Source organism: Bos grunniens, chromosome 17 (genome assembly GCF_055505025.1).
Source record: "Bos grunniens cultivar Pamir isolate PY7600 chromosome 17, Bosgru_T2T1.0, whole genome shotgun sequence".
Classification (NCBI taxonomy): domain Eukaryota; kingdom Metazoa; phylum Chordata; class Mammalia; order Artiodactyla; family Bovidae; genus Bos; species Bos grunniens.
Window position 1 is genome coordinate 64,004,893 of NC_141181.1, and position 14,106 is coordinate 64,018,998.

General features: G+C 55.1%; 1 long non-coding RNA gene across 1 annotated transcript; it reads right to left on the bottom strand.

Moving 5' to 3' along the window:
- Nucleotides 1-10,956: 10,956 nt before the first annotated feature.
- On the bottom strand, nucleotides 10,957-12,935 carry LOC147355628 (uncharacterized). The gene is made up of 2 exons (XR_015144697.1): nucleotides 12,556-12,935; nucleotides 10,957-11,436 (listed from the first exon to the last, which is right to left on the bottom strand). It is a non-coding gene; the product is annotated as an uncharacterized LOC147355628 (long non-coding RNA).
- Nucleotides 12,936-14,106: the final 1,171 nt, after the last annotated feature.

Consider the following 14,106-nt stretch of genomic DNA (forward strand, 5'->3'; position numbering starts at 1 on the left):
CACGGGACAAATGGCTCTCGCTTCGCTGCAGCCTGGGCCGAGAGTCTGGCATAGGCCCAGCTCATGGCAGGAGTCCAGCTGCTCTCGATGAGTGGGTGAGGCCACGGCAGCTGATTAGGAAGAGGGTGCTGAGCGAAGGAAGGGGATGCTGTGGGGACCACCCGCTGTGTGTCAGGCGCTGTGCAAGGTGCTCTGGCTGATGCGGCCTCAGTTAATTTCAGGGAGATGGAGGCCCTATGCCCGGGGCACAAGCCCATGGGGAACTGGAGGACCCAGGGCTGTCCAGCCATCCTCTCTGACTCCCCAGGGAGCACTGATTGGGAGCACTGGTGCGAAGTGAGACTGATGGGCGAGATGAGGCTGAATGGGGAGAGGGGAGAACCCCTGGCAGAGGTCACGTGGAACTCATTGTTGGAAACATGCGTGAACACCATGCCTGCTTGTGGACCCCCTTGTCCCAACTCCCTTCCAAAACCTCCCCTCCCCACAATACTTATCCAAAGTCCTGGGAAGAGGGGCTGTGGTGTGGTGGTTTCTTTCCTTCTACCACCTGTCCATTCTTGACTTTCCTGGCCCAGCTCTGTGCCCTGGGAAGCTCCATGGGCTTCCCCACCCCCTGGCTTCCAGGAAGGATCAGAAGCTCGGGGTCGGGGGAGAGGGCGAATTCAGGGTACATCTGCCTCACTCTGCCTGCCTCGGGGCAGCATTCTGTGTCCCTTTGAGTCTGGGGCCTCGTTCCCTGGCTGGCTTGCACCTCTACGTACATAAATCCATGCACTGAACTCTCCTCATTGGTACACCCAAGTGAGATGGCAGGTCCCACCGCCGGATGCTGTGGGATGCTGCAGGATGTGGATGGGAATCCTGCCCACGGCTGCTCTGTGCTGACACTGGGCTGGGCCTTGGGCATCCCCTGGCCCATTGGAAACTCCCAATGGGCTCAGTGGGATGTGTGATTTTCAGAGGGGAGCGCTGGGGCTTAGAGGGGTCAGGAGACTGGCTGGGGCACCCGGCAGGGAGGCGAGGGAGTAGGGACCTGAGCCATCCTTCAACCAACCTGTCACCTTCTCCCCAGGGCTGCACATACTCACCTTTTCACGTGACCAGAACCTGGGGCAGCAGAGGCCTCTTGGAGCTCTTTGCTGATGATTTCTCGGAAACACCAGATGTTCAACTTTGTTCTTAAAAGGCCATTTTGGGGAATGTTTTCTGTTTCCTTGGCCCCCGCGGGCCGCCACGTCAGCAGAGGGAACCTGAGGCCGTGAGAAGAGGGGTCCCTCCACAGCTGCTGCCTCACTAGCCTCTACACCGCTTTTCCCCGACACCTCCCAAAGCTTACAGGAGAAGAAGGAAAGTCCCTGACTGGGGGCAGCCCAGACCCCCATTTTACAGGTGGAGAAACTGAGGTTCAGAGAGGTAAAGGGACTTGCTCAAAGCCACCAGGAAGTCACACAGAGCTCGTCCCCCACCCAGGAAGTTGAGCAGCAAGCCCCACCCCTCCCGGGGCTGGAAAGCGAGGCTCAGACCTGGCCTTCCTCCCTGCTTTCAAGTTCTGGTTCTTCCTCCAGGCGCCCAGGAGTCAGCCCCAAGTGTATCGATTGCCAGGGCAGCCTCGAGTCAACGCAGTGCACTTCGCTAATTAATCTTTTCCAGATAATTGCAGGAAATTATTGGTCGGTGTGAAGTGGGGGTGGAGAGGCAGACTCTTTCCCCACCTGCCCAGAGTGGCCCCTGGGCAGAGGCCAGGATGCCCTCCTGGACCCTCTGCCCAGCCTCCCGGCCCTTGCCTGCTTCTCTCTGCCTCAGATTTGGGGCAAATGAATCCGGCTCCCTCCTGCCCAGACCCCTTCCGAATCCTCAGCCCCGCCTCCCTCCGGTCAGCTCTGCTAGCACTTACACCGCTCTGGGATGCCGCAGGAAACTCTGGAAGCAGTGATGGTCCCAGATTCAAATCCTGACTCTGGCAATTCCTAGCTGTGCAACTTCCGGCGAGTTGCTTAACCTCTCTGAGCCTCAGCTGAAAAGCGAAAGAGTACGATTTGTATCACAGGCTGCTCTCAAAGATGAAGCCAAAGAAGGCATTTTTATACTGATGGATTGTGACCTCTCTGAACAATAATAACTCCAACAACAACAGTCAATGCAAAGCAGGGGCTTTGCCATGTTCTGAGTGTCTGAGAGGTGCTATTATTATGCCCATTTTCTAGAACGGGAAACTGAGGTCTTGAACTAATATCACACTGACAGTGAGAGGCAGAATCCGGCCTGGGACGCCCCTCACTGCCCCACACGGTGTCACCAAACCCAGCAAGGTTCCCGCCACAGAGCAGTGTCACTGGGAGCAAGCCCTCCACGTGCTCATCTCAGAAGCCGGGGACACCGGCCATGGGTGGTAGGGAGATGGGGTGGGATCCCAGGGGTGGCACAGGCCTTAGAGGCACCCATGGCTCCCCACTCCAAGTTCCTTGCCCTAAAACTCTAGCCCACCTCAAGGAGCCTGAGAGATCCATCGGAGCCCCCCACAACCCAGGGGCCTTCCCCAGGCCCCACAGTAATTAATCATAACTGGACACTTCAGAATAAAACTTCCCATCTCTTTGGGGTCTCTTTCTCCCAGATATCATTTAATACATCATCTCGCCAGGCTGTATATACCTGCTCCTAATAAACCTCTAAGACTTTAATGAACTAAATAGCAAATTACTTTTTTATTCAAGAATGAAATTTCATCATATTCATAATTCATATTTTATTTCAGACATCTGCTGCTGATTACATTACATTTAACTAAAATTAGATGATGCTCAGAATGCAATTAAGGCTCTGCCAAATTCTTCGGCCCACCGATGCCGGCGCAGCGCAGCGGGGGCCGCTAGGAACCTAATATGTAATTAGGAGCTATTTTCTAGCTGTTTTTAAAGTCTGAAAATTAGCTGCCTTTATTAATCACACAGACAAATATAAAGTGGAACCAATGCTCGCTGAAATTTCTAAAAGGGATTTTTTGTTTAATTATACACCGCAGAGGGCCGCCACTCGTTCTGCATGTTGATTTGTTGTGCGCTGACATTTTGACAACTGGTTTTCAATTTGTCTGTCGTAGTTAGGCAACAACAAAGCCGACGGTAATACTTTAACTTTCAAAACCTTCCGTGTGCCAGGGAGAGGGAGAATGGCGTGCCTCGCTGCGGGGCCTGCGGCTCGGGCTCTCGAAGCCACGGGAGACGGAGACGCAGGGAGAAGGATGGGCGGGGACCCGAGGGCTGAGTGGAGTGGTGGCGGAGCACTGAATGGGAGTCCAGTGGCCAAGGCGCAAGCCCTGCTCTGGAGACCAGCTATACGAGGAAACCCTTTCCTCTCTGGGCTTCTGATTCTTCTTCGTGGAGGGGTTGACAGCCTGAGATCCTTTAAGAAGCTCTCAGGTGCAAGATTTCCCTAGCGGTCCAGTGGCTAAGGGGCTTCCCAGGTGGACGAGTGGTAAAGACCTGCTTGCCAATGCAAGAGTCCTAAGAGACGCTAGTTCAACCTCTGGGTGGGGAAGATCCCCTGGAGAAGGGCACAGCAACCCAATTCAGTATTCTTGCCTGGAGAATCCCAGGGACAGAGGAGCCTGGCAGGCTACAGTCCGTGGGGTCACAAAGAGTTGGACATGACTAAAGCGACTTAGCAGCACCAGTGGCTAAGACTCCATGCTCCCAATGCAGGGGGCCTGGGTCCAATCCCTGGTGAGGAGACTAAGATCCCTCATGCCACAACTAAGACCCAAAGCAGTCAGATCAGTAAATTAAAATAAATATTAAAAAAATGAAGCCTTTAGGTTATAAAATTCTGTCTTCTTTTCACTGTGTGCCAGACCCTGTGTTAAGTGTACTCCGTGAGCATTATTTAGCCCCTGGACCTCACGAGGGAGACCTTTTATTATCTCATCCTACAGAGGATGAAATGTAGACTCAGTGACATTCGGCAACTTTTGCTGGCCAGCAGGTGGCCACCAGAAACTCATGCACTCCAGGACGTGTTTTAACTGGAGCACCCACCTGCCTCACCGGGTGGTCCTGAGCAGGGGTGGCTGTCCAGCCCTTGTTCCCCATCTGTGAGGCATGGACTTGGGGAAGCAGCCTTTCAAGGTCTCAGGCTGATGCTGTGGGCAGCTGACCTTGCCCTTGCCCACCAGGTAGCTGACAGCCCTGCCTGGAGCCCTGCTGGGGGTCAGGAAAGGGGAGCGCAGAGGAGCCATGGCATGGAGGAGAACAGGACCCCTTGATCGGACCCTCAGCCTCTGAGTTCACTCTGTGGCCTGAGCTCACCTCGCCATGTGGCCAATGCCTCCCAGCGACGTCAAGAAAGTCCTGGGGGCAGAGTGGCTGCTGATGGGCCCATTCCACCCTATGCAAACAACAACCATGGTAATAGCAGCCAGCTTTCCCAGCGTGCAGGCATCATGACACTTTTGACGCCTGCACCGTCCCACTGACCCGAAGAGGAGGTCCACAGTCAGGCTTGGCACCTCAGCCTCGGTTCAGACGCAGCCTCCAACACGTCCCAGCCGTGGAGGCACGGCCAGGCTTCCCCCCTCTGAGTCTCAGGCCCACACCATGACGGTGAGGCTCCTGACGGCACCAGATGACACCTCGGACGTTGAGGCCGCATGTTACTACCCCATTGGACAGACGGGGCTGTTGAGCCTTTGCAGGGTGAAGGACTTGCCCTCAAGCGCAAGGCTGGGCTGAGAACCACATCCCAGTGGGCTTGATTGCATAGCCTGGCCCATCGGGTAGGACTGGAGGAGGGCGCAAGGACCTGCCATGGGGTCTGGGCTACCCATTTGGCCACTGTGGCTATTTCCAGGGGCCCTCAGGGTGCCTCCCTCTCCCTCCCTCTGGCCGCCTAGATCAGGGATGCCATGCAGGCCTGAAGCCCAGGCAAGGCAGATCACACAACAGAAATCTGCCACTGCTGTCCCCAGCCCAGCGGAACCAGCGCCCACTGCCTGACAAAACCAGTTTTGGGGAACCAGCCCTGACTCCCCTTCTGCCCCCAGGCTCTGCTGATGAAAACGCAACCAGAGAAAAGGAGGTTTTTCTTTTTTTTTTGGATGACAATGAAACTGTCAATAAAATCTCAAACGCAAAGCTAAGCGACAACTGTTTCACTTCCTCTGACAGCTGAGACTGCTGGGGAGGGAACGGTGATAGGCATCTGCTGACATCGACAGGGCTTCCCGGGAGAGGCCGTCCCCGGAGATCTGCCCGGCCCGGGGGGCCGTTCAGCCTGGGGTGGCTGCGGTTGCCAGAGGAGCCGGGGTCAACCACGGAGGAGAGGCTGGACGTCCGGACTCCGTCCGCTCTTGTGTTCACCCCACGACTCCCCTGCAAGCTACGACGTAACATCAGGCTCTGTGCCAGGGACCACAGACGCAGAAAGAAACCAGGAAGACTGCTGCCCTGAAGCATATCATGAGTTCATGCATCCCCCCCACCACCAGATAGATGAAGTCCTGACCCCTGGTACCTCTGAAGATGAGACCTTATTTGCAAATGGGGTTTTTGCAGGTGTCATCAAGTAAGAGGAGGTCATGAGGGTGGGCCTGAATCCAGTGTGACTGGTGCCTTTACGAGAAGAGGAAATGTTGTGTGCTTTGCAGAGTGATTTTTGGGGTTTTGTGGCCACACTGCATGGCATGTGGGGGTCTCAGTTCCCCAACCAGGGACTGAGCCCATGCTCCCTGCACTGGAAAGCAGAGTCTTAACCAGCGCACCACCAGGGAAGTCCCTGGAAATGTCTGAGAAGACAGAGACACACAGAGAGGAGACGGCCAAGGGAATGACAGAGGCAGAGATCCGAGGCAGGCGGCTGTGATCACGCCCAGGAATGCCAAGGACTGCTGGCCACCACCAGAAGCTGGAAGAGGCGAGGAGTCTCTACCTAGAGTCTCAGAGGGAGCGTGGCCCTGCTGACACTTTTTTCTGACTGTGCCAGAGCTTAGCTGTGGCACACAGATCTCTGATCTTCCTTGTAACACGTGGGATTTTCAGTTGCAGGATGTGGGATCTAGCTCCCTGACCAGGGATCAAACCTGGGCCCGCTGGTAGGGAGTGTGAAGTCTTAGCCACCGGACCACCAGGGAAGTCCCCATTCATTCACCCTTCGCTCCTATCAGGTACTGTGCTAACTTGGGGAGGAGGTGGCAGCTGAGAAGACAGCTAAGGTGACTGCCCTTGGAGAGCTGGCAATTGCCTGGGGAGATGGCAATCGACTCAGGTGATGTCACGGCAAGTGATAGCAGTTTGGAGAGAAAACAAAGGGAGACATGGTGAGGGGGGCGTCGTTCCAGGCAGAGGACGCAGCAGAGGCAGAGGCAGAGGCAGAGGCCGTACAGCGGGACTCACTCCATCACCATCACATCCCGTTCTCCTTCTCACTTGTCTGGTCCTCCCATGTCACACTGGGGGGGAATCCTCGTTTATTTCCAAGTTTTGCTCTGGAATGTAAGCTTCCTGAAGGCAGGCCCAGGGCCTTATGTCCTCAGTGATACAGACCAGCACCTGGCACAGAGCTGTCCGTCCCTCCATCATATTTGTTGGGACTTCTCTGGCAGTCCAGTGGTTAAGACTCTGCGCCTCTACCACAGGGGGCACAGGTTGGATCCCTGGTTGAGAAACTAAGATCCTGTAGCCAAAAAAAAAAAAAAAAAAAATAGTCGTATTTGTTGAGTGATATGCCAAGGGAGGTGGGCTTCCCAGGTGGCTCACAATGGTAAAGAATCCGCCTGCAATTGCAGGAGGTAAAGGAGACATGGGTTCGATCCCTGGGTTGGGAAGATCCCCTGGAGTAGGAAACAGCAACCCACTCCATATCTTTGCCGGGATAATCCCATGAACGGTGGAGCCTAGTGTGCTAGCCCATGGGGTCACTGAGTCAGACATGACTGAGCATGACTGAGCATGACTGAGCATGCACGCATGCATGCCAAGGGAATGCACAGGTACTGGGTTAAATGGCCCACACCTGTCCCCGCAGGTCATCCCTCCTCCCCACCTTCATGAAGACGATGGAGTCGCTTGTCTCCCATTTGCCAGATGACTAAACTGAGGCTTGCACGTGGCAGAGCTGGATTTAAACTCAGTTCTCCCTGGGCCCTTTTGCTCCCCTGCGCAGGCCCGGAGAGGGGGTGAGAGGGGCATGGGGAGTGTGGCAGGGTAGCAGGCCCCTATCCCCCCCTCCCCACCGCCCCCGTCCACCCCCCCCCACCCCACCGTCCCCCGCAAAGGCAGCAGGTCATGAAGAACAGTGCTGCAGGCTCCATAAATAACCCGGGTCCCTGGGCCCTGCCTGTGGTTTAGCCGCGGAGAGTGTGTGTGTGTATTACAAACAGCTCTAATCCCCTGTCAGTTAAACTGGATATCAGAGGAGACAAGCTTCCGAGCGGGGAGGCCTAATTGAATCGAATTGAAAAGGCGGAATGGGCGGCCGCGATGCTGGGAGGGAGCGGCGCGCGCAGCTGCCGGGGGCCTCCCCTGCCCGGGCCGGGCGGCACCGCAGCCCCCGCCGTAGGGAGCGGGGCTTGGAGGGCATCGCGGTGGCGGGGGCGGGGGGCCGCGCCCCAGCCGCGGTACCCCGCCCCCTCCGGCCTCCCCTTTATCTGCTGGCTCTGCCATTTTCTCTCCATCGCTGACCCTTTTTCTGTTCCCTCTGTTATCTCGAATAATGTCACTGCCTCTTTAGAATCTATTCATCAGAGCAGAAAGAAGCCAATGCTGACACTGATAAAAAAAAAAAAAATACCATCTGTGCCTGATAGGAAAGCGCTCTCAGCCCAACCTCTGGCGCCCGCGCCCGCCCCCGCCACCCGCCCGACTGCCATTCGAGGGGGCACCCGGGGTAATCAGATTCCGCGGGGGCGGGGTGCCCGCCCACAGGTGGGCCCCCTGCTCCCCAGCTCACTCTCCGGAGCTCAGCTGAGCTGGGGAGACGGGCTCTGAAAGAGGTCTCAACCCCGGCAGTTTTCCAGCTGCAAAAGAGTCGGATTTGACCCTTGGGGGTTTTAAAAATTGATTTGCAGTCTTTATTATTTTATTATTATACCCTCCAAAATTTCCAGATTTCTGAATTCTCTTTAAAAACTAAATAGAAAGGTTGGGTGACTGTGGACCGACCACCCCGCAGGGCAACAACTATCTGGAGCTTTGGCGGGGGGCGGGTGCTGCCCCCTCCCCGGGGCCTGGCTGGTTGGTGTCGCCTGGCTGGCCCCTGGAGGCTGTGAACTTGAGACCCCTGGGTGGGTAGGGTCCCTCAGAGTGGGGCTGAGGGGCACATGGAAGACCCCAGGGCACTTTTCATGGGACTGAAAACAATATCCTTAGAAATACTCAACCAAAGCCCAGAGAGGGAAAGCCACAGGGTTAAGTCACACAGCATTTCAGAAATCTCCCAGGTCGCGGGTAGCACTCTTCTCAACCACATGAGGCAGCTGGGGAGATGGAGGGTCTTGATTCTGCCCCCCATCCTTCCCTGTCCCGGCTCCCCAGCAAAGCAGTAAAGACGCCTGCATCTGTGTGCTGTCCCATCACCCCTCCTGGGAGCAGGCTCTGCTCCAAGCCCCCTAAGGCATCAGAGGATGTACCAGCATCCAGTCTTCTCTCTCCTGGAGCAGGACGTCCCATCGGCAAAACCCAGCCACGCCAGGCAAGGAAAGTGGAAGAAACCCCAGGCTTTGGAGTCAGATGCTTCCGGGCCCCAGTCCCAGCTTGGCCACCTCAGAGCTGTCCCGTCCCCTCTCTGAGCCTCAGTTTCCCCACCTCTAATAACAACAAGAGCTGATGCATCTTGGATGCTCACTCCAGGTACTAGGCTCCAGGCCAAGTGTTTGATGTACACTGTGACCTAGCATCCCCACTTTACAGACGAGGAATCGGATGCCCAGACAGGTGACGTGGCCACTGCAAGCCCCACAGCTGGAGGTGATCCAGCCACAGAACAAGGCCAGACCTGTCTGAGCTCAGAGACATAAAACGGTAATCACTGGGAAGATGAAACCAGGGCATGAGGGCAAGCTCCTGGCAGAGTGAACGAGCCCTGTGATTTCTATGGATGGAAAAACTCAGGCCCAGAGAAGGCAAGAAACTGCCTCAGTTCACACCGTAAGCTGCCTTTTGGTTTTCTCTTCACAGCCAGAACATCTTAGGAAGATCACAGTCCTTGGTGTCTAGAGACCCATCTCAAGGCCTAGCTTCTGCACTTGTTGACTTCATGGCCTGGAGCAGGGACTCCCTCTGGGGGCCTCAGTTTCTTCATCTGTAAAGTGGGGCTCACCCTACTTTCCTCATAGGCTTCTTATGCCTCACGGATACAGGTGGAGAGAATGACGTGAAAGTATCCAGAGCCACAGACCAGCGAGCCGACAAGAGGAGGAGCAGCCCGTATCGATCACCCAGCTTCCCCAGGGCTCCGCCCAGTTCCTGGCACATATATATACACATGTGTACGTGTGTGCGTGCTCAGTCGTGTCTGAATCTTTTGAGACCCCATGGACTGTAGCTGTCCATGGGATTCTCCAGGTAAGAACGCTGGAGTGGGCTGCCATTTCCTTCTCCAGGGGATCTTCCCGACCCAGGGATCAATCCCGTGTCTCCTGCCTTGGCAGACGGGTTCTTTCCACTGAGCCACCTGGGAGCCCCCTTGGCATGTGTAGGTGCACATTTGATATCTGCTGGATGAACAGCGTCCAGGAGCTCAGGGGCCAGAATTCGCCGACAGCCCTGGGCAGCCATGGGGAGGAGGGCAGCCCCATTCTCTCTGGGCAGGGAGGATGCCCTCATCCCAGGAAAGCATCTGCGGGGGGGACACCTCCTCAGCCAATGCATTATGCAAATGCGTCGAAATGGATGTTTTCCCTATCAGATTTAAAACATTGTGCGAGAACAGACCCAGTTAATCTCCTGTGCCAGGGGGGTTTGGCAGAGCAGCCTGCCAAAGAGGCCCAGTTCCCATCTCTTCCCATGTGTGTGTGATTAGGCAGCCTCCCGCTCGGTGAGCTCAAGAGGGTGGGTGAATGCATGCGTTCAGGCCTCCCCATCCCTTTCTGCTGCTTGGAGGGAGGTGGGGGTGGCCCAGGAGCCGGTGTTGGCAGGACCACGGGTTGGGGGGTGGGGGGCCCAAGGTGTGTGGGCAGCACCGAGGGCCAAGGGGGCTGGCGGGGTGGGCTGAGCCGGCGTTTCTGGGGCAAGTGTGACAACAGCGGAGCAGGGGCTGGAGGGGGACTTGGGGGGGTCACCTCCCGGAGAAACAGTCTGCCACAGCAGCTAAGAGCAGGGCCCAGGGGTCACGCAGACCTGAGTTCAACTTCCACTCTGCCACTTGCTTGCCTCGGAGCCTCAGGCAACTCACTTCCCTCTGCTGGGCCTCAGTTTACTCATCAATGGATGGGAACCTCCCTGTCTCACCTCCCCGAGGGGATTCACAGGGAGAAGTCACCTCAAGTGCTAGGCTCCGTGCTAGGCATGGAGCAGGTGCTTGGGACAGCTGCTTTTGGCCTCTTGGGAGCTGACAGAGCCACGGGGAGGGGTGTAACTCGCAATGACCAGTGCAGAAGATGGGACGTTCCGCAGGATGGCCGGCCAGGTAAGGCACGTAATGAAGAGAAAAGGGGTGTGTGTGTGTGTGTGTGTGTGTGTGTGCAGGACAGCAGTGCTAGCTTAAGAGAGAATTCAGGGCTGTAACAGTCAGATGCATGGTCCTGGACAGGATTCTGGACATTTAGGAGACAATTAGGAGGAAATGTGCCTATGCTCTGGGCATTGGAGATGAAAACGTATTGTAAGCATGTTGCTATGCCCCTCTGGGCCTCACCTTCCTCACCTAAGCTGATGATTGAGCTTGGCACAGAGTAGGTGCTAAGAGACAGCCCAGGAATGGTCCAAAATGAGCTGGAAAGGCAGGCAGCACTGCAGAAGGGGCTGTGTGCTAGCTTTCTTTTTTTAAAAAAGAAAAAGCTTTGGCCAGAGAACAAGGATGAAAAGAGGGACCTTGAGAGGCAAAGGGGCGGGGCCGAGACCACTCAGATGGGCAGCGTGGCGGCCAGTGGTCCGCAGGAGCCAGTTTCAGAGAGAAGACATCCTCACTGACAGGAAGAACCAGGGTGCAACCGCAGCAGCTGCTCTGTCAGCAGGGATCACAGTGTCTGCTGCCCGTCTCCCACGGCGAGACCTCTGGCAGAGTGGAGAAATTTCCTGTGAACTTCAGTCTGTGAGGGTGGGTGTGAAATCGGCTGCAGAGGCTGGGAGCTGCTCCAGATGCTGACTTGAGAAATTGCTGTCCTCGGGCTGGCAGACAGGGCACGGGGCTGTGCCACCGCATCTTTGAGGAGGAAGCCAGGAGGCTGGAAAGCCAGTTGGCATTCTCTTGGGTTTCCCGAACAGCAATCCTGGGGGTCTCCACCTAGGGGGTTTGAATCAACAGGACCGGGCGCTTCTTATTAGCTCTGTGCACCATTCTGAAACTTCTGGACCCTGAGAGACACCCTTGTTTCTCAGTTCAGGACAGTTATAATGAGGTGCGTTGGACTTCCTGGGGGTCCGGTGGTTAAGACTCCTAGCTTCTACTGTGGGAGGTGCAGGTTTGATCCCTGGTTGGGGAAGTTCTGTGTGCCACGTGGTGCAGCCAACAATTATACTAATCATAATAGTGAGTGTTTTCTGAGTGCTTACAATGTGCTAGGCACCGTGCCAAGGGTGTACGTGCGTTTTCTCATTCAATCTTCATGGAACTCTATAAGGTGGGCGTTACTATGATTTCCATCTTCCCGATGGGGAGCCCGCAGCCCCGAGAGTAGAGGTCAAGTGGCGAGTGGCTGGCAGAGCGAAATGGGGACCCAGGTAGAGGTGAGCTCTTGGCAGCCTTAGGCAACATCTAGTTCAGTGACGTCAGTCCTGGCTGCACATTAAAATCACCTGGGAACTTGTGAAGACCACTCACGATTGAGCCCTTCGAGATGTGTTAAATCAGAAGAGCTGGGGGTGGGGGGAGGCATTTGGGGGTGGTTTCTAGGCGTGGCTGGGAGTGAGAATGCCATACCAGGCAAAACGAGAAGGGCAAGGCTACAAATGCAAATCGCCTGCAAATGTGACATCAAAGACAGGTGGCCAGGAGTGGGGGCCCCCAGGCCCATATGGTGGCCAGTGATGGTGGTGGCTGGGGTGAGGCTGCAGGCCAAGGCGTGCCAGGTGGCGGCTTCATTGGGGCAAGGGTAACGGGTTGGCTCATGCTCCAGGAGAGACACCTGGTCCCCAGGGAGGAAGAGGGAGGGTCTCAAGGAGCAGATAGGTTCTGGGGCCTCGGCCTCTGGACACCCTCCTCGCAGGCCCACGTCCCGCAGTGCGGGGATGCTGTCAACCAGCATCAGCCCTGAGAATGCATCGTGTAGCCCTGACTGCTCACTCAAATCGTGTGGGGAGCTTGTGAAAAACACCCAGGCCCAGGTCCACTCTGACCAAGTACATCAGCGTTCACAGGAAATGAGGAGCCCGAGCGTGGAAAACAGCAAGAATCACAACAAACCTGTGTTCAGGCAGAAGCACAGAGGGGCAGAGGGCTGGTGTTGGAGTCAGACCGTCTGACCTGGAATCCTGCTTTGGATGCTGCTTAGCTGTGTGGCCTTGGACGAGTTTCTCGACCTCTCTGAGCTTCAGTTTCCCGATCTGTAAAATGGGACTAGCAATTAATTATTCTCCAAGATTGGGAGTAGATAAAAAGAGATGACTGAGGAACAGTACTTAGGACAGTGCCCCACACGTAGTAAAACCCGGTACTGATATCATTTTATGTATTGTTTTGAAGGCCGGAGACAGGTCAGTGATGCCGGGGTCATTTTCACACGTTAAGCTGAGGCAGACGTTCTTCCCAGTGCCCTGATTCCTGGCAGTGACCCCAGGCAGAACCTAGAGAGACAGAACCCTGATATGTGTGGGAGGGTAGAGAGACTGCTCTAAGATCGCTCTTACCCACCCTCCCCTGAAAGTCAAAGTGATGTCCCTCAGTCGTGTCCGACTCTTTGCGATCCCATGGACTGTAGTCTACCAGGCTTCTCTGTCCATGGGATTTTCCAGGCAAGTGTATTGGAGTGTGTTGCCATTTCCTTCTCCAGGGGATCTTCCTGACCCTCCCCTGAAGACACTGGGAAAGAAGCCAGCTGCCCCCTAGTGGCCAAGGGCAGAAGCGCAGAGCCATTTAAACCAAATCTGCACTTTGCCCCAGCACCCCCACCTTCTTGTCGACTAGGGGCTCCCAGAGCTGCGGGTGGCAATGTGCTGGCTACTAGAGGTTTTGGGTGGATTCTGACATTTCATAAAGAGCCTTGACTTGCAATATAAAGTTCCAATAGGGCTCGGTGGGTGCCAGACACTGGCTACCGGCACTCAAGTCTCTTTTCCCCACCCAGTCAATTTTAGACAGGAAGGAATATTCCACAACCCAAAGCCAGCAGGTTTTGTTTCCATTTCTTTTTTTTTCTTTCTTAATTTAACCATTAGTTTATTTATTTTTTTCAATATAAATTTTTTTAATTGGAGGCTACTTTACAATATTATAGTGGTTTTGCCATACATTGACATGAATCCGCCACGGGTGTACATGTGTTCCCCATCCTGAACCCCGCTTCCACCTCCCTCCCCATGTTTCCATTTCTTACAAAAGTCTGCGAATTAGTGTGTGCTCATGATTTGAGAAGTTAGGAAGTTTATTTTTTTATTTTTTACTTTTTCAGTTCAGTTCAGTCGCTTAGTCATGTCCGACTTTTTCTGACCCCATGGACTGCAGCATGCCAGGCTTCCCTGTCCATCACCAACTCCTGGAGCCTATTCAAACTCATGTCCATCACATCGGTGAAGCCATCCAACCATCTCATCCTCTGTTGTCCCCTTCTCCTCCCACCTTCAATCTTTCCCAGCATCAGGGTCTTTTCCCACGAGTCGGTTCTTTGCATCAGGTAGTCAAAGTATTGGAGTTTCAGCTTCAGCATCAGTCCTTCCAATGAATATTCAGGACTGATCTCCTTTAGGATGAACTGGTTGGATCTCCTTGCAGTTCAAAGGACTCTCAAGAGTCTTCTCC